Source organism: Palaemon carinicauda, chromosome 38, assembly GCF_036898095.1.
Source record: "Palaemon carinicauda isolate YSFRI2023 chromosome 38, ASM3689809v2, whole genome shotgun sequence".
In the NCBI taxonomy this organism is placed as follows: domain Eukaryota; kingdom Metazoa; phylum Arthropoda; class Malacostraca; order Decapoda; family Palaemonidae; genus Palaemon; species Palaemon carinicauda.
In genome coordinates, this window is record NC_090762.1 from 25,044,855 (window position 1) to 25,066,098 (window position 21,244).

The 21,244-nt window shown below is 47.8% G+C and overlaps 1 protein-coding gene across 2 annotated transcripts in view; it reads left to right on the forward strand.

The window, feature by feature from the left end:
- The window catches only part of Ssu72 (Ssu72 CTD phosphatase), a 140,267-nt gene that overhangs the window by 40,258 nt on the left and 78,765 nt on the right, over positions 1-21,244 (forward strand). The window lies entirely within an intron of this gene.

The window sequence follows — 21,244 nt, forward strand, 5'->3', positions numbered from 1 at the left end:
GAGCTTCCTCCATGGGTGTCAATTTTCATGTCTACCATCCTGAAGGCTCCTCCACAGTAGCAGTCAGGGGAACACCTAGAATCCCTCTGGAACCCTCGTCGAGCTCGTCAGGTGGGAGTCAAGACCCTAGAAGGAGGTCGACGGCAGACAGAGCGCGCATATCACCTCCACCTGATCGTGTGCTGAAGGCCATGCCTCTTCTGATTCTCATATGACCAACTTACCTTTCATTATTATTATTGTTATTAAATCCTAAGCTACAACCCTAGTTGGAAAAGCAGGATGCTATAAGCTCAGGGGCCCCAACAGGGAAAATAGCCCAGTGAGGAAAGGAAACAATGAAAAATAGAATATTTTAAGAATAGTAACAACATTAAAATAAATATTTCCTATATAAACAATAAAAACTTCAACAAAACAAGAGGAAGAAAAAACTAGATAGAACAGTGTGCCCGAGTGTACCCTCAAGCAATAGAATTCTAACCCAAGACACTGGAAGACCATGGTACAGAGAGTATAGCACTACCCAAGACTAGAGAACTATGGTTTAATTTTGGAACGTCTTTCTTCTAGAAGAGCTGCCAGTGAAAGTAAAGGGAGTCATAACCAAGAAGCAGAAGAGACGTATGAGAGGCGTAACTCCACCTCATGCCGACATCATTCATCCTAGGACGAGTAGGGACATAGGCTTGCCCAGGAAGATCGCAATCCATACCTTCAACCCTCAAGACATTGAGGTAGTGCCTCCGGACCAGCGTCTAGTTTCTGTACTGCCTCCAGCTCCTGCTGCCAAGGCTTCGTCTAGTTCCTCAATGACCTCGTAGGCTCCCCCTCCTAAGACCGCGGAGAAACGTTGAACGCGTAGGGAACTGAAGGATACAAAGACGAAACATAAGAATGCCACTGTACAGGAAGCTAGAGAGGCTGAGGCACAGAGGCGGTTTCTAGTGGTGGGCCCATCCATGGATACAGTTGATGACCTGGACCTACCCCAGGCTCTGGATGTGAGCCTGGAGGTGGATGACCTTTTAGACACAGAGGATGAGAATCTTCCAAAGGCGGCCGGTGCGAACTGTCCCTCCGAACAAGGGAGACATGAGTCGGCATACATCTATTGTCAGGTCCTTGCTTGTTTGAGGGCCATGTCCACTCCTGGTTCCAACATCCAGGAAGGGAAGGATATGGTTCTTAATGAGATATTCGAGACCCAGAAACCTTCCAGGTCCAGTGCGGCTTCGCTCTGGTCTAAAGGCCTGACAGCTGCCAAAAGGAAAGCTATCGCTCAGATAGCTGGAACTTTGGTCCCTTCTACTTCCTTTCGTGTTACAAAGGAAGTATTACGAGATCGGTGGGGAACCACATTCCACCATGACCCTCAACACTTTGATAGAGTCCCCAATGAAGGGCGTTCCCACTCAAAACCTTCTCCTCTCTGAAGGCCTCACTATCTGCAGTTGGGCTCCTAAACATAGAGAGAGGCGCGAAGTTCGCCATGCAGGCTGCTTTGTGGCTTGAGATATAGTTGGGATCCTTGGGCTTCATGGTTTGTTCCCACAATCTTTCTAAGGAGTTGGCCAGGAAGACTTTGGAGTCATGTTGTCAGGTACCCGGACTCTTGAGTTTCTGTCGCACCGTTTTCAACCTGTGGGCGAATGCCATCCTCAAGAGAAGGGATACTGTCATAGGCTCCACAAGCAGGTGCTGAAAATGGAGGTCTCTCGGTTAAGGAATTCCACCCTCAAGGGTTCGTCTCTCTTCGTTCCGGAAGAGATAGAGAGGGCTGCTGAGCTATGGAGGAAATCGTCCAACGATTTTCTCCTCCATATGGCCATGACATTGCGGCTTATGGTAGACCTTCTCTGTTTTCCCTGCCTCAGCAAGCACCTTCCTCTACTCACCAATTAACTTCCAGGTGTTTTAAGCGCCCCTTTCAGTCCAAGGGACATAAAGGGTCCAAGTCCTTCAGAGAAAAGAAGGGAGGGGGTCGAGGTGGTCCCTCCCAGTAGGAATGGCATTACTCATCACCCACCAGTTGTGAGAGGATGCTTACAATGCCGCTGGCAGAGGTGGCAGCTCCACGGGGCAGATCTCTGGACGGTTGATGTGATTGCTACCAGCTCACTTCATTCCCGGCAAGAGGAATGTGCTCGCGGACAATATGAGCAGAGTGACTCAGATAGTAGGCTCCAAATGGTCTTTGATTCATATAGCCAACAAAGTCCTGACTTTGTGGGGTTCACCGACTGTAGACCTGTTCGCAACATCCCTGAACAGCAAGCTTCTGATGTACTGTTCTCCAGTCCCAGACCCTCATGCTCTATGGCAGGATGCATTTTAACAACGGTGGGACAACATCGACGTGTATGCCTTTCCCCCATTTTGTCGGATGAGAACACTGCTCAACAAAACAAGAGTGTCCAAAGATCTAATGATGACCCTTGTAGCTCTGCTATGGCATCATGCAGAGCGGTTTCCAGACCTCATGCAACTTCTAGTAGATCTACCAAGAGAACTCCCTCCATGACAAGAACTACTCAACAGCCACATGCGATCATCTTCCACAAGACCCGTGCAGTCACTTCGATTTCACACGTGGAGACTATCCGGCATCTCCTCTCTCAGAAAGGCTTTGCACAAGAAGTTGCGGAGCGAATATTCGGACACTTGCGTAGGTCCTCAGCCTTAATCTACCAGATAAAATGAGAGTAAAACTCCCTCCACGACCAGATCTACTCATACAACCACACTAGACTATCCAATCTCTTCAGCTTCACGCCTGGAGACTATCCAGCGTTTCCTCTCACAGAAAGGCTTTACACAACAGGTTGCGAAGCGAATGGCTAGATATTTGCGAAAATCTTCGGCAGCAGTGTATCAGACAAAATGGACAGTCTTCTGTGGTTTGTGTCGTGGAAGGGGTATTTCTCCCCTCGATGCCACCATTCAAGTAATAGTGGAGTTCCTTATATACCTTCGAGAGGAAAAACTCCTCTCACTCTCGGCATTGAAAGGCTATTACTTAGCCTGAAGCCTACCCTTTAGATTGAATGTAGTCGACCTTTCTATTTTGTTGGAGCTTTCCTTACTCGTACGGAGCTATGAGATCAGTTGCCCCCAGTCGGAGATTAGACCTCCTCCTTGGAACGGGGTTCACGTTTTAAGATCCTTAAAGGGCTCTCCTTATGAACCACTACGCCATGCAACATATCGTGATCTCACTTTGAAGACGACGGTCCTACTTGCTTTAGCCTTGGTAAAGAGAGTTAGTGAACGTCATGGTCTCTCATACAACATAGCCCATACAAGGGGATGGGGGAGGTGACACTCATCTTCGTCCATGAGTTCATAGCAAAGTCTGAAAATCCGGGGTTACTGGACTCCAGATTTGGGTCCTTTCAGATTAAGAGTTTACGTTCTGTAACCTCGGACCCAGATCAACTGTTACTTAGCCCAGTAAGGAGTTTGTGATATTATATTGAATCATAGGCATAGATTCTCCTCTTAATCCTGGTCCCCTCAAGCTCGACGACCTAGAGCTTATGACTTCAGGGGCATCAGTACTTCTCTGGTGTTTAAACTCAATTATTCTGTACTGTATTGAAAGTTTTACAAGTGGGCGTGTAGAAGTGTCAGACGACCTTCACCACCCACTTCCTCCAAGATGTGACCCACGAGAGACTCAATACTTTTTCTATCGGTCCTGTGGTGGCTGCACAATTGGTTTAAGAATACTTGAGTCTCTTTGTTGGACAAGTAGCAGATGGTTGAGGGTATTGGTTACCCGTGTTGAGTCTGGCGTGAATGAAAGTATTTTTGTTCCAACACGGAAACTTACCTCGAACTACTTTCTTAGGAGTACCTGGAAATCTCCTCTCATCCGACCAGAGTTTTGTGTAGTTTACCCTACTTCCGTTTTCTGTGAAGGCTAACCTCAGGCGGAAGGATACGTGTCCAGAGGCTAGTCCCGGGTCATGGAGCGTGCTAGCTTGGGTCTCAACCCCCAGTAAGTTCTCTGGTCGCGTCGTGATATCATCTCGACGCTCTCCTTATCTCAGTGCGACCCTTTGTGTCCCCGACTCCCCTTTGTGTCCCGTGTGGTTTCCACGTGGTATCCCTGTGCTATCCCTTTGTGTCCCCGTGTGGTTACCGTATCCTTCCCTTGTGTTCTCACGTGTTATCCTTGTCCTTATTACCCTTTCCCGCTGCGTTCCTGTGTCTTGCAGTGTTACGATAGTGCGTGATGGAGCATCCCCGCCGTTGTCCTGGGCCTAGAGCCGGTAAGTCGTGTGGTGCGTTTCTTTCTAAGCCGGAGATAGACCCTCATTCCTTGTGCTCGTTGTGCAGGGATAGATTGTGTTCTCCGTCGGACACGTGTCCGGAATGCGTTTCTTGGAATGAGGTCCAGTGGGTACGATTCAGTACCAAGAGGAAGAAGTCTGGCAAGCGGTCGGCCAAGAAGGCTAACACCTCTTCGCCCCTTAAGTCTCCATAAGGACCGTCGAGTAGGGTTTCCCTTCCATCTTCCCCTACCCAGAGTAGGGGATGAGGTAAGTCCGTTGCAGGGAAGAAGCCAGAGGTTCTTCCCCAAGAGTCTTTTATCCAGGATAGTGGGGTAGCAGCATCTTTCCAGCCAAGTGGGGGGCCTGAAGGTGAGTTTAGTGGGGGTCCTAGAGACAATGCCCTGGTGCGCACGGGTCACGTCCTTTCGGATGACCCCATGTGGAGTAAAACTGTCCCTGTCTCTTTGCCCGTTTCATGGGCAGGTTTTTCAGGTACCTCAGCAGCTGAAGGCGCCCCAGAGAAGGAAGACTCACCGGCGGTGGATCCCCTTGAATTGGTCCCTAATAGGAAGCCCTTCAGGTCCCCATTGAGGTTGGAGGAAGGCCTTGGATCCTGGTTCCCCAACGTAGAGCTTCCACGTTCTCCCCCAACACTGCCGTCGTCAGTTCCGGAAGTGTTTCTACAGCCCGCATTCTCCGTAAGACAACAAGCCGATCAGACGACCACTCTCTGGGCCCCGGCCCCTCGTACGGCTTATGAAGAGTCCTCTGATTCATTGGTTGCGACAACCCCCTATTCCTCGGAAGGAGAAAACCGGAGGAATTCCCGATGGAAGCGTGAGAGATCCCGGAGGAGGCATTCCCGTTCTTGGTCACGTTCCAGGTCTCGACATGGGAGGAGGCGCTCCAGGTCTCCTAGGAGAAAATTCAGGAGGAGCAGATCACCAGAGGAGGAATGGGTGGTCATCCCCCGCAGTAAGCTCGTGGACTTTACTTCGGTCCCGAGCACTTCAGGCTGGCGACCCAGAGACAAGTCTCCAGGAAGGTTCTCCTCCAGTTACAAGCTGGAACCACGGAGGGACCCGGCCTCACGGACCTCCTCCGACAGGCGTAAGACCACGAGGGCTCCGACTCAATCCGCCCAGCGGAGGGAGTCGCCCCCTCGGACGGGCAGCCTCGTCGTGACTTTGAAAGTGGCACCACGGACCCTGGAAAAGGAGAGACGGCTTCCTCCGTCGGGCAAGCCCACGGAAGCCGTGTCCTCCATGACTAAGGACAGACAGAGGACGGAGCCCCTCGCCACCACGGCAGTGCCCGTCCTGCGTCCAGAGCCTTACGAGGAAGCCTCCGTCTGTGGGATTCCCTCTAGAGAAAGAGGCCGCCAGACGGAGGACATCGACGACGACACGGAGGTTGCCCCAGCGGAGGACTCTGCTTACAGAAGGGTGATAGGCCTTATTAGACGACACCATCGGATTGAGGAGCCTGAACCCTCCGACGAGGATCCCTGGCGCTCTAGCCTCAATAGACTAATGGAGGCCCCTGCCCAGCGGAGGGCTCCGTTGGCTCTTCCAGTGGCCAGAGACGTGAGGCTCGATAGAGCTCACGTCAACAAGATTGTGTCTGGCAATGCAGAGGCCCCCAAATCTCAGAGCTCCTCGAAGTAGCTCCAGGGACTGAGACCCCAGAGTAAATTCTACCTTCGGAGGGTCAACGTCCAGGGGCCTGCAAGTTGGAACCCTCCCTCGAAGTTTTGGGCTAAGGGGCCCCAGAAGACAGGGCATCATCAGCCCCAATCTGCTCCCAGTCAGAGGTGACTATGATGGAGGAGATGGCAAAAGACCTAGTGAACGTCGCCTCTTGGCTAGATTGGTGGGCCTCCACTCTCGTAAGTGTTCAATCCTCCTACGACCTTTCAGTCCCAGCGACTCAGGCTCTCCTGAAAGAACTAATTATCTCGGGAGGTAGAGCACTGAAGTTCTTGTCCTACCAGTCCCTAGCCCAATCAGCCAACTGGGTACTCAGGAGGAGAGACACTGTCCTGAGCAAGCTGTCGAGGAGGATACCGGACAGGGAAGCGAGGGCCCTGAGAAGCCTGCCCCTATGGGAAGACGCCCTCTTTCCCCTGAAGGAGGCAGAGGAGATCATGGAGAAGGTCTTGAAGAGGAAGGAGGTGAGTGTTCCTAGACCTCAAGCACCGAGGAGACCCATCCACAGGAGGCCCTCGTCCGATGGTCCTGCTACTCCTCGAGCCTCGTCTAGCCAGCACAGGAGAGAGACCCCAGCCGCTCCTTGGTCACAGCTGTCTCAGCCCTCCTGTAGGGGAGCAGCATTAGCCTCAGCCTCCTTTAGAACTTCCTTCTCGGCCTCTAGGAGGGGGCGTACAGGTCGTTCCTCCAGAAGAAGATAGGGAGAGAGGCCCCCTACTCCTGCCCGAGCCTCAGGTGGGGGGATGCCTCAGACTTTTTTTGGCAAGCATGGAAAAACCACGGAGCAGACCCGTGGACAGTAACAGTGTTGAAGGAGGGGTACAGACTACCATTTCTGACAGAACCTCCGCCCCCTGATCCCGGCCATTCGGGCGGAGTGGTTGGCTCCCAAGGACCCCTTGAAGAGAACAGCCTTACAAGAGGAAGTTTCCACAATGCTGGCGAAGGGAGCAATGGAAACGGTACGAGACCCGGGCCCGGGCTTCTACAGTCGGCTCTTCCTGGTGGAACAAAGCAACGGGAGGTTGGAGACCGGTCATAGACCTCTCGGCTCTCAACAAGTTTGTGTGCAAAACCGACTTCAAAATGGACACCCCGAAGTCGGTTCTAGAGTCCTTGAGGGAAGGAGACTTCATGATGTCCATAGACCTCAAGGACGCTTATTTTCAAATCCCAGTCCACCCCTCCAGCAGGAAGTACCTTCGGGTGAAGTGGGGTGCCCAGACCTTGCAGTTCAGGTCCCTCTGCTTCGGACTATCCACAGCGCCTCAGGTCTTCACGAGGATCTTCGCGAGAGTCTCAGTGTGGGCTCACAAACGGGGCATCCGCCTGATTCGTTACCTAGACGACTGGTTGCTCCTTTCATCCTCAGAGGAAGTTTTGAGGGATCAAGGCGCAAAGCTTCTGCAGTTCTGCAAGATTCTGGGCATCACCATCAACCTGGAGAAGTCTCATCTGTCACCCTCCACCAGGGATGGTCCTGGATTCCCGTTTAGTGAAAGCCTTTCCGTCGGAAGAGAGGCTGACCAACTTGGACAAAATCCTCAGCCCCTTCTTGGCGGGACAACTCAGGAGAGCAAAGGACTGGCAGAGGTTAATAGGTCACCTCGTGTCATTGGAGAAACTGGCTCCCCAGGGGAGACTCAAGCTCAGGAACGTCTAATGGAACCTGAAGGGACTCTGGAACCAGACGGATACCCCCCACAAGGTGGTTCCAGTTCTCCCTGAAACGGAAGAAGTGGTGGCAAGACCGGACAAACACCCTCAAGGGGATGCCCTTCGCAGCCGAGCCCCCCGAGATGCTTCTCTTCACAGACGCTTCCAAGGAGGGATGGGGTGCCCATCTCCTCGGAAGGTCAGCAAGAGGCAGTTGGACAGAGGAAGAAAAGGCACAACACATGAACATCCTAGAGATGAGGGCGGTTCGAAAGACGTGCCTACAGTTCGTCAACCTTCTACGGGGAAACACCGTGGCGTTGATGTGCGACAACGCCACAGTACAGTAGTAGCATACATAAAGAAGCAGGGAGGACTGAAGTCGAGGGAGCTGTACGATCTCACGGAATTCCTGGATTGGGCCACGACAGAACAGATCACGATCGCAGCGAGGTTCATTCCAGGGAAAAGAAACGTTCTGGCCGACGGACTCAGCAGGATGGGTCAAGTGGTGGGAACCGAGTGGACCCCACACTCAGAGGTAGCCAAACTCATCATCCAGAAAAGGGGTTCGCCAGTGATGGATCTCTTCGCAACAAGACTGAACGCACAACTCCCCGTATTCTGTTCTCCTGTCCCAGACCCAAGGGTGGCATTGGAGGACGCCTTCCAACACCGGTGGGACAATCTGGATGTATACGCCTTTCCCCCTTTCGCGTTACTCAGGCAAGTGCTCAACAGGGTGAAAACGGCCCACAACCTAAAGATGACTTTGGTAGCGCCCTGGTGGCCGGAGAAAGTGGTTCGCCAACCTAAAAGAACTGGCGTGTCTTCCCCTGTGGCCTCTTCCAGACAGACCAGACCTGCTGCGGCAACCTTCACGCGTGGAGGTTATTGAGCGTCTCCTGAGGAAGGAAGGCTATTCAGCTAGAACGGCCGAAAGAATGTCGGGATATCTGAGGCATTCATCGGCAGCGGTGTACCAGGCTAAGTGGACCACCTTTATGAAGTGGTGCTCCTCCAGAAACATCAAGCCCTTGAGGGCCTCTATCCCGGACATTGCGGACTTCCTGGTACATCTCGGGATGTAGTCGGTATGTCTATCCCGGCCATCAAAGGAGTCCGTGCAACTTTAGGACAAGTCTTCCTACTGAAGGGCATTGATCTGGGTATCTCGAGACATATCTCAATGCTCATCAAGAGCTTCGAACAAGCATGTCCCCCTCAAGCTGCAGTGGGACGTGGCGAGGATCCTGAAGATGTTAAGTGAATCCCCATTCGAACCCCTGAAAGACATAGTAGACAGGGACCTCACTCTGAAGATTGTCTCCCTGTTGGCACTGGCATCAGCTAAGAGAGTGGGTGAGATTCACGGGCTGTCTTACAAGATCTCAAACGCGTAGAGTTGGCGTGAGATTTCTTCAAGTTCGTCCCGACTTTTGTGGCTAAGACCCAGAATCCAGCAGTTTGGTATCCCAAGTTTGAGGGCTTCTCAATAGCAGGACTTCCTCGTTCGGGCAATCCGTAGAACTTGAAGTTGTGTCCTGTCAGAGCCATAAGGAAATACCCGGAGAGGACCTCTAATCTCCGTCCTGGTATCAAGAACCTTTTCGTCTCCACAGGTACAGTGAAAAAGCCGGTTTCGAAGAACACTATCTCCTTCTGGCTAAGACAGGTTATTATCAGGGCCTATAGCAGTGTGGGCGTTCCCCTACAGGGAAAACCCAGGCCCCATGACATTAGGGGTCTAAGTACCTCCCTAGCTTTCGAAAGGAACATGGCAGTGGCGCAGATCCTAAGAGCAGGCACCTGGGCTAATCCAGTCTACCTTTACAATTCACTATCTGAAGGAATGATCAAGAAAGTCCCTAGACGGGTTTTCTATAGGAACAGTCATCTCCGCCCTCCAAGCGATTTAACGGTGTAGCCCCAGGTACAATCGTGGGTAGTAAGACCAAGAGACAGGTTCGTTTTCCTTAAAAAACCCCTTGTCCCATTTCCCCTTTTTCCCTTGGAGATGGACTCAGGTAAAGACTGCACAAGACCTCAAGTCACAACATCATCAAAGGACACGTCTCCAAGGAATTCTTGCACAGGTAAAAAGTTACTTAGACACTAACATGAGTTCTTTGTGTAGTTTTCTCCTACGTTTCGTTTTCTGACTGTCTCTGAACCTAGCCCCCTCTCTAGGTTCCATTGCATCTTGCTTAGCTAGATCTAGGGGTCAAGAAGGACACTCCCACCTCCTAAAGTTTAAGTCTCTTAAGAAAGTAGTTCGAGGTAAGTTCCGTGTTGAAACAAATCACAAATTTTTAGTAATTTGAATTTTCCTAACATACTTACCTCAAACTACTTTCGGGTAATGGCCCTCCCTTCCGTCCCCGTGTGTCTTCCTGACCCTTTAAGTAATTAAACAACCAAGAACTTACTGAGGGTCAAGACCCAAGCTAGCACGCTCCCTAACCCGGGACTAGCCTCAGGGTACGTATCCTTCCGCCCGAGGTTAGCCTTCACAGAAAACGGAAGTAGGATAAACTACACAAAACTCTGGTCAGATGAGAGGAGATTTCCAGGTACTCCTAAGAAAGTAGTTCGAGGTATGTATGTTAGGAAAAATACAAATTACTAAAAATTTGTGAATTTGGCCTTTTCCTTTCTTCATCATCCTAGAACACCATATAATCAACAAGCAGGGAGCCATGGCGGAAGTCTCGTGTACATTCGTCGAGATGTTCCCAAATACCCATGTCTATACGTACAACCCTGCAGGCAGTTGTTGTACAAATTGATATAGGGAGAAAATATACAGTATGCTCTCTGTACTTACCTCCAAATGATAATATTTTTTATGATGATTTAGCAGAAGTCATTCAACAACTCCCTCAACCTTTTCTCTTACTGGGAGATATGAATGGTAGACATCCTTTATGGGGTGATGTTTTGGCCAACACAAGGGGCAATATTATCTCATCAGTTGTGGAGAATGAGGATGTGGGGCTCCTTAATACAGGAGAGCCCACGCACTTCCATGTTCAGACAGGTACTTTGTCATGCATTGACCTTTCAATTGTAAGCTCTAACTGCCTTCTTGATTTTGATCTGAGGACATTAGATGATTGGCATACTAGTGATCATGCACCAATCATTATAAACACCAACAAGGGTCCGCCTTTGCAAAGATCGCCACGTTGGAATCTAGACAAGGCAGACTGGGTTAAATTTTCTGAGCTAAGTGAAATCGAAGGGAGAGCAGAACAGTTTGAAAGTATTGATGATGCCATAGACCTACTGAATGGAACTCTTCATACAGCAGGGATGGATTCGATTCCCAAAACCACAGGACTATTCAAAAGACGACCAGTCCCGTGGTGGTCCTCAGAATTAACAGCCTTGCACAGAGCCACCAGAAAATCTCTGACTAGATTGCGTAGACGCCGTACTGATGAAAATTTGATATCATACAAAAAGTGTAGAGCACAGTTCCGTCATGCCATGAAAGAAGCTAGACGCCAATCTTGGGTGGCTTTTGTTTCCTCCATTAATAGTAGAACACCACCATCTTCTGTATGGGGGAAAATAAAAAATATTGCAGGCAAATTTACCCCGAACCCACCACCAGTGTTGAAAGTGAATGGTCAGTTTGTGACTGAAGGAAATGAAGTTAGCAATGCCCTGGCTGACCATTTTTCAAATGTATCGTGCAAGAGTGTAGCAGCTCCTGGTCACCAGTACAGGAGCATTGAAGAAAAGAAAATTTTAAATTTAGCAACAGGAAGGGAAGAATCGTATAATTCTCCTTTTACTGAAAGAGAACTTGATTCCGCACTCGCTACTTGCAACGATACAGCTCCTGGACCCGATGGAATTCCATACGCAATGGTTAAACATGTACATTTTAATACAAAGTTATTTATTTTAAGTATTATTAATAGAATATGGCATGATCATAGTTACCCAAATGTTTGGGAACTAGCCATTATTTTAGCCTTTTTAAAACGTGGTAAGGACAAGTTTTTAGCAGCAAGCTATCGACCTATTGCATTGACTTCGTGTTTATGTAAAATCATGGAGAAGATGGTCAATGCAAGGCTGATGTGGTACCTTGAAAAGAAGGGTATTTTATCACAGATTCAATGTGGATTCAGAAAAATGCACTCAATAACTGATGTGTTAATACGACTTGAGTCTTCTATTTGTGAAGCCTTTGCTTCCAAACAGCACCATGTTACAGTATTTTTTGACCTTGAAAAGGCATATGATACCACATGGAGATATGGTATACAGTACTTAAAACCATTCATGAATTGGGATTGAGAGGAGAGCTGCCACTATTTATTCAGGCATTTCTTTCACGTAGAGCTTTTCAAGTGGGAGTGGGGGAAACTCTATCAGAGAGTAAGTGTCAGGAAGAAGGAGTTCCTCAGGGTAGTGTGCTGAGTGTAACCCTTTTTGCACTAGCAATTAATGGGATATCCTCAGCCATTCCCCAGGATGTTCTCTCAACATTATTTGTGGATGATCTCTCAATATCATTTGCTGGCACTAGAATGGCAATGGTTGAGAGAAAAATCCAACTCTCTATTGATAAAATTATCCAGTGGGCTTACATGAATGGATTTAAGTTCTCGACAAGTAAAACTACCATTGTCCATTTTTGTCGTATCCGGGGAATACATCCAGACCTGGATATATACATTAAAGGTCAACGGATACCATGTGCAAGAGAAGAAGCTAAATTTTTAGGTTTGATATTTGATTGTAGGCTTACATGGGTTTCTCACTTAAAAGCGTTAAAAGCTAAATGTGTTGAAGCTCTGAATATCTTAAATGTATTGTCCCATACATCATGGGGGGCAGACCGCAATACTATTTTAAAATTATACAAGGCCTTGATTTTTTCCAAAATTAGTTATGGTTGTGAAATATATTCTTCAGCCACCCCAAGCCGGTTAAAAATATTAGACTCGATACATCATGTAGGTATTAGATTGTCTACTGGAGCTTTTAAAACCTCGCCTATCCCAAGTCTCCTTGTTGATGCTGGAGAGTTAACTCTAGACCTTTACCGAATGTCTTCCATTATTCGGTATTGGTTTAGATTGCAAAGACTCCCTAACTCTCTAGCCTTTCAGACTGCAAGCCTTGTAAGACATGCATCATACTTTGAGTTGCACCCAAAATCTCCTCAACCTTATGGCTTTCGGGTGAAACGATTATTAAATAGTCTGGATATAATTAGAAATAAGGTACTTCCATTCAAGGTATCATCAACGCCTCAATGGAAGTTACCAGAGATATCTTTTTGTAAATATTTTATTGGAGGTAAGAAGAATATGTCAGACCTAGAAGCCAGGTCTCTTTTTTAATGAACATGTTAAAGAACATAGAGGATCAACTTTCATCTATACTGATGGCTCCAAATCTGATGCTGGCGTAGGATTTGGAGTACATAGTAATGGTTTTAATTGTAGAGGTGCACTTCCTCTGACCGCTTCCATATTTACTGCCGAACTGTATGGCATATTAACCGCTATTGAGAAAATAGCGTTGGAGAAGGAGGGTAATTTTACAATTTTTAGTGATGTAAGGAGTGTCCTTCAAGCTATAGAAGTTTTTAATCCTAATAACCCTTTAGTTTTAAAGATTTTAGAATGGCTTTTTATAATTGGACGGAGAGGTATAACAGTTCAATTTAATTGGGTTCCAGCACATGTAGGTGTGTCTGGGAATGAGAAGGCAGATTCACTGGCTAAGGCGGCTGCATCCGAGTTGCTGCCAAGAAGGTATCCCATTCCCTGTAATGATTTCTTACCTGATATCAAGAAATTGGTTTGCAATAAATGGCAACAGCAATGGGATAGCCTAGATGGGAATAAAATGCGAGAGGTAGCAAATGACATATCTCCTTGGAGGTATAATATGATGCCCCGAAAATGGGAGACGTCTCTTTGTCGTCTCCGTATTGGTCACACTGGGTTGACACACGAGTTTCTGCTGAAGGGCCAACACCAACCGTATTGTGACGACTGTTTAGTACCTCTAACAGTAAGGCATTTGTTGACCGAATGCCCCAATTATAACAACTTGCGGAATAGATATTTGTTCGAGGCTCGAGGTGAGGGTGGCAGGTTCATCCTGGGCAAGATTCTTGGAAATGATGTGTCCTACCATGCTAGTGGCATTTTTAGATTTATTTCAGAAGCAGGTCTTCTGAAAAATATTTAACTTTTATGACATTCAACTTTTATGATTTTAATTGAATACTCTTATTTTTTATTTTATTTTATTTTTTATTTTTGTATACATAAATTAAATGTTACCGGTGTCAATGACCTCAGATGTCAGGATACCTGAAAACTTTAGATCAATCAATCAATCTTTATCATCCCCTTACTTGGGGAACAGACCTATGGGTCTTTCTGCAAGCTGGTTTCAACTTCTGCAGGTAAGAGTCACTTCCCTTGTGTAACTTAGTTAATAATTTTAAATATTTAACTTAGCCGGTGAATATATAATAGCTGCTACTCAGCGGCTCGACAGAAAACACACTCAAAAAACTTGCGAGCGATCGCTATGAAGGTTGCGGGTGTGCCCACCAGCGCCAACTATCGTCCAGATACCACTCTTGCAAGTAAACAAACCCTTCAATTCTTCTCTGTCGACCTTGACGACAAGACGTATCAATACTCGCTGTAGAACCTGGAGTTTTCTCAACATTTTTGGTGAAGTACTTCATTTTGGTTGGAGCTTTCGCAGTGCAGGTGTTTTTCCTCAACATAAACTCTTGAACTCTTTATTGAATCAGATTAATTGTTGATGACTTGGATTGTTTTTTTTTGGACTTTCTTTGACTAATTCAAAATGGCTGACCCTTCACAAGTACCTAGATTTCGTAAGTGTAATGCTAGGGACTGTAATAGGCGTCTTCCAAAGGCATCTCTCGACCCACATACTGTGTGTTCCAATTGTCGGGGTAAAACCTGTCAATTGGGAGATCGGTGTGAGGAATGCGTGGGCCTTTCGGAATTCGATTGGCTCGAATACGATAAGTATGCACGTAGGCTAGAGAGAGATAGGGTAAGGAGGAGTTCATCTAGGTCTGTAGATTTTTCCTCTCCACATGCCCCTGAACCTAATCCTTCCCCTGTAGTGGTTGTTCCTAACCCCCCTTCTAGCACTCAGGAACCATCTATGCAAGACGTTACATGCTATTCATGCCTTGGGGGAAAGAGTTGAAGCGTTAGCAACTGATCGTAATCAACTCATGGCTGACATGAAGGAGCTTAAGTGTCAGAGTGCCACAGCGGAAAATAGTGGGAAAGTGATTAGTGCGCAAAGTGTTGTGAACAGTGTTGCGACCGAGGGTTCGTCTGTTCGTGCCTGTCGTTCACCTAGTCCGAGACCTCTTGCAAGCTCCCAAGCCCAGGGGAGAAGTAATGTCGTACGACTTATGGGTTCGAGAGGCCTTGATCAGCGAACAGACGTTCCCTCTATGGTATCAGGCGTATCTCACCAAGATCGCCCCTACCATAAGACGAGAGAGCCCATTTTCTCCTCGTCTTCCGAAGGCTTTTCGCGCAAGAAACCATGGTGCAAGGTTTCTAGGCCTCTTAAGCGGAAGTCGGTCCCTTCAGGACAGGTCCAGCGTCCTGGATGTAGTCATTGGGACAGTTCTGACCCGTTGCAGTCATCGGATGACTGCTCGCCGCCTAAGCAAGGCAAGGTTGTGCCGTCTCAGACGTTAACCCCGTCGGTTACCGCACCCATTCCCGTGGACCCTAAATGGGTTATACTGCAGGACATGCAGTCTAAGCTTGCCTCCCTTATGGAAGACTATTCTGCCGATAAGGTTTCCGTTGAGCCTAGCCGTTTATCTCATCGAGATCCTGGCCTTCAGCCACCCAAACATACCTTTGTGTGTCCTGTTGACGTTGGCGTAGCCAAGTCACGACAGTCAAGTTATTTAGAACCTCACTCGATGCGGTCTCGTGTGAATTTTCAGCCGCATTTGGACGTTAGGCCACTTGCTGATGCTCCTGTTGACGTTCAGGACGTTCGCCAACCATCGGAGTTGACTTGTTTTGACGCTGAGCGTCAACCACCGCAGTCTAGAGTTGTTTTGACTGCTCAGACTAGGCGGTCAAAGCAGTCTCGAGTGGACGCTGTGCGTCCTCATGCACCTGTTGTTGTTGACAGTTCACAGACTGTCAAGCAGTTACATGACGTTGCGTCCTGGCCCGCTACTAATGCACCAGTGCGGGTGGACGCTGCATATCAAGCATTGCCAACCCCTTTGCTTGTTTCTCAGCAGTTGTCAGATGAGGAACCTTCAGATGAGGACGTTGCTGACCCTCAGCCTGAGGATCATCCTTCAGATGTAGATGAACCCAGAACAGTTCCTCCATCAATGGACTTTAAGAAAGTCATGTTAATTTTTAAGGAGTTGTTTCCCGATCACTTCGTCTCTGTTGCTCCTCGTTCGCCGCCGTCTGAGTTTGTTCTAGGCGTACCTGCTGACATGCCAGCCTTTACAAAACTTGTGCTCTCTCGCTCATCCAAGAGAGCTTTACGGCTTTTAGGCGATTGGTTGGAAACCAAGAGGAGTTTGGGGAAGACGGCCTTTGCCTTCCCTCCATCTAAACTCTCGTCTAGATCAAGCGTCTGGTATGCCACGGGAGAAGTTCTCGGCTTGGGAGTCCCTGCCTCTGCCCAGGGCGACTTCTCAAGCCTTGTAGACTCTCCCCGCCGCCTAGCCATGAGACGCTCGAAGATTAGTTGGTCCTCCTCGGACCTTGACCATCTGCTGAAAGGCATTTATAGAGCCTTTGAAGTTTTCAACTTCCTTGACTGGTGTTTGGGAGCCTTAAGTAGGAAAATCTCATCGGCTGATAGAGATGTCTCCGTACTTATTATGTCCTGCATGGATAAAGCCATCCGCGATGGTTCCAATGAGCTCTCCTCCTCTTTTACTTCAGGAGTCCTTAAGAAGCGAGAGTCCCTTTGCTCTTTTCTGTCGGCAGGAGTTACTCCCTGTCAAAGATCTGAACTACTCTTTGCTCCCTTATCGAAGTTTTTGTTCCCTGAACATTTGGTTAAGGACATAGCTTTGTCACTCGTGCAGAAGGACACCCATGACTTGGTTGCGTCCTCTGCTCGCAAAGGGACTCCTTCGACATCCTTTTCTGCAAGACCAAGGATAGACACTCCGGCGTCCAGGTTTATTCCGCCCTTTCGTGGCAGAGCTCCCAGCAGGGGAAGTACTCGTGCCGAGGGAAAGAGAGGAAAGAAGAGAGGAACCAAGTCCTCACGTGGCAGAGTCTGACTGCCCGCAGCCTCAGACAGTAGTAGGTGCCAGACTCAAGAACTTCTGGCAAGCCTGGGAGAAGAGGGGCGCAGACCAACAATCTGTGAGGTTGCTCAGAGAGGGGTACAAAATTCCATTTGTACACAAACCTCCTCTAGCGACTTCCCCCATCGACCTCTCTCCCATATACCGAGAGGAATCAAAGAGACAAGCCCTGAAACTAGAAGTGTCTCTTTTGCTAGAGAAGGGAGCGGTGGTGAAAGTCTCGGACCTTCAATCACCGGGGTTTTACAACCGCCTCTTCCTAGTACCGAAGAAGACAGGAGGTTGGAGACCGGTTCTAGACGTCAGTGCACTAAACGTCTTTGTTACGAAGACAAAGTTCACCATGGAGACCACGAAATCAGTCTTAGCAGCGGTCAGAAAGGGAGACTGGATGGTCTCTCTCGACCTAAGAGACGCATACTTCCACATCCCCATTCACTCAGATTCCCAACCTTTTCTGAGGTTTGTTTTCGACAATGTGGTGTACCAGTTTCGGGCCCTGTGCTTTGGCCTAAGTCCTGCTCCTCTCGTGTTTACGAGGCTTATGAGGAATGTTGCAAAATTCCTCCATTTATCGGGAATCCGAGCCTCCCTTTACTTGGACGACTGGCTTCTCAGAGCCTCGTCCAGTCATCGCTGTCTTCAGGATCTTCATTGGACATTGGATCTGACCAAGGAATTGGGACTTTTGGTCAACATGGAAAAGTCCCAGCTGATTCCATCCCAAACTATACTGTATTTAGGGATGGAGATTCGCAGTCCAGTTTTTCGGGCTTTTCCGTCTGCCCCCGAATAGAGCAAGCCCTGCTCATAATCCAACTGATGTTGAAGAGAGAACGTTGCTCAGTCAGGAATTGGATGAGTCTAGTAGGAACTCTATCATCCCTGGAGCAGTTTGTCTCGCTAGGAAGGCTACACCTTCGACCTCTCCAGTTCCATCTAGCTTTTCACTGGAAAAAGGACAAGACGTTAGAGGCGGTCTCAATCCCGATCTCCGAAACAGTAAAGGCATGCCTGAATTGGTGGAACGACAATATCAGTCTAAGAGAGGGACTTCCCCTAGCAGTTCAGAAACCAAACCACGTACTATTCTCGGACGCGTCGGTTTTGGGTTGGGGTGCGACCCTGGACGGTCGGGAATGCTCAGGTCTGTGGACCTCAAGTCAGAGGAGCATGCACATCAACGGCAAGGAGCTTTTGGCAGTCCACCTGGCCTTGATGAACTTCGAGAGTCTCCTTCGAAACAAGGTGGTGGAGATCAACTCGGACAATACCACAGCCTTGGCATACATTTCCAAGCAAGGAGGCACCCACTCCCTGACGCTGTACGAGATCGCAAGGGACCTGCTCATTTGGTCAAGAGATCGAGGCATCTCCCTGTTAACGAGGTTTATCCAGGGCGACTTGAACGTCTTAGCAGATTGCCTCAGTCGGAGGGGTCAGGTAATTCCTACGGAATGGACCCTCCACAAGGACGTGTGCAAGAGTCTTTGGGCGACTTGGGGTCAACCCACCATAGACCTCTTTGCAACCTCGATGACCAAGAGACTTCCAATCTATTGCTCTCCAGTCCCAGACCCAGCAGCAATACATATAGATGCATTTCTTCTAGATTGGTCTCATCTAGACCTATATGCATTCCCACCATTCAAGATTGTCAACAAGGTACTGCAGAAGTTCGCCTCTCACGAAGGGACAAGGTTGACGTTAGTTGCTCCCCTCTGGCCCGCGAGAGAATGGTTCACCGAGGTACTTCGATGGCTGGTAGACTTTCTAAGAAGTCTTCCTCTAAGAGTAGACCTGTTACGTCAGCCCCACGTAAAGAATGTACACCAAAGCCTCCCCGCTCTTCGTCTGACTGCCTTCAGACTATCGAAAGACTCTCTAGAGCTAGAGGCTTTTCGAAGGAGGCAGCCAGTGCGATTGCAAGAGCGAGGAGAGCTTCTACCATTAGAGTATACCAATCGAAGTGGGAAGTCTTCCGAAATTGGTGCAAATCAGTATCTGTATCCTCATCCAGTACCTCTGTAGCCCAAATCGCTGATTTTCTCTTACACCTGAGAAAAGTTCGCTCCCTTTCAGCTTCCACGATCAAGGGCTACAGGAGCATGTTGGCTTCGGTCTTCCGGCATAGAGGCTTAGATCTTTCCAACGATAAAGATCTACAAGATCTCCTTAAGTCTTTTGAAACCTCTAAGGAACGTCGTTTGGCTACTCCTGGATGGAACTTAGACGTGGTCCTAAGGTTCCTCATGTCAGACAGGTTTGAGCCATTACATTCAGCCTCCCTGAAGGATCTCACTCTTAAGACTCTTTTCCTGGTGTGCTTGGCCTCGGCTAAAAGAGTCAGTGAACTTCATGCCTTCAGTAAGAACATCGGCTTTTTACAGAAAAAGCCACTTGTTCTCTTCAACTTGGTTTCCTGGCCAAGAATGAACTGCCTTCTCGTCCTTGGCCTAAATCTTTTGATATTCCTTGCTTATCAGAGATCGTAGGCAACGAACTAGAGAGAGTGTTATGTCCCGTTAGAGCTCTTAAGTTCTATTTAGCTCGTACTAAGCCATTACGAGGTAAATCTGAAGCGTTATGGTGTTCGGTTAAGAAACCATCCTTACCTATGTCAAAGAATGCTTTGTCATATTTTATCAGATTTTTAATACGAGAAGCCCATTCCCACTTGAGTGAGGAAGACCGATCTTTGCTTAAGGTTAAGACGCACGAAGTTAGAGATATAGCAACCTCCGTGGCCTTCAAGCAAAATAGATCTCTGCAAAGTATCATGGACGCGACTTTTTGGAGAAGCAAGTCAGTGTTCTCGTCATTTTACTTGAAAGATGTCCAGACTCTTTACGAGGACTGCTACACACTGGGTCCATTCGTAGCAGCGAGTGCAGTAGTGGGTGAGGGTTCTACCACTACACTTCCCTAATTCCAATATCCTTTTTAATCTGTCTCTTGAAATGTTTTTAATATTGTTTTATGGGTTGTACGGAAGGCTAAGAAGCCTTTCGCATCCTGGTTGATTTGGCGGGTGGTCAAAGTCATTTCTTGAGAGCGCCCAGATTAGGGGTTTGATGAGGTCCTGTTAGTATGGGTTGCAACCCTTTATACTTCAGCTCCTGGGAGTCTTTCAGCATCCTAGAGGATCGCTGGGCTTCGTGAGGAAGACAGACTTACAAGGCAGAGTAATCGTCTAAGTCAACTTCCTTACCAGGTACCTATATATTTTGGTTTTGTTATATCGATAACTGTCAAAAACTCTTAGCTTATACGCTGTAAACTTAATTAACTCTGGTCTCTACCCACCGCCTTGGGTGTGAATCAGCTATTATATATTCACCGGCTAAGTTAAATATTTAAAAATGATATTTTAATTATAAAATAAATTTTTGAATATACTTACCCGGTGAATATATAAATTAAAGGCCCTCCCTTCCTCCCCAATAGAGACGCAGCGGGACGAGAAGAATTGAAGGGTTTGTTTACATGCAAGAGTGGTATCTGGCCGATAGTTGGCGCTGGTGGGCACACCCGCAACCTTCATAGCGATCGCTCGCGAGTTTTTTGAGTGTGTTTTCTGTCGAGCCGCTGAGTAGCAGCTATTATATATTCACCGGGTAAGTATAATCAAAAATTTATTTTATAATTAAAATATCATTTTTTTATATTTGTACACGTCCTCAATGCTTTCCGCGAGGTAGGCATTGGGAAACATCTATACAGTATATATATTGTATAATCCTGTTTAAGAACTCGAATATTCTTACTTAGACATTCATAGGCTATCTCCCACGACCACAAGGTTGCTCAGGTCGTAATAATACTCATTTTGTGTTTATTAGTAAGGTGTCAAGGTTCTCCTCGGATACTGTATAAGGAAAGCCCGGGTCAATGACTAAACTAGAAGTCGGACTTACCTCCCACCCAAAGGTGAATCATCCATATAAATAACAAAGGTTTGTTAGTGATGGAACAAATGACAAATTTGGAAATAATTTGAATTTTTCCCTAACTAACACAAACCTGAAGTTGAATAAATTGTCCTGCCATCATCTGTCCCTCTATTTCCTGCCTGCAATAAAAAAGTTAGGGAGATTTCTGAGCTGTCAGTGGAGATAGGTGGCTTGGGTACCCCCCAGCCACCCCTCACCTACCCATAACAGTAGTTAGGTTGGGTTGCCACCTTGCACTTTTAAGTCCATTGGCTACCTTCCAGCTTTGCCGAAAGAATATACATATGAATAACTACA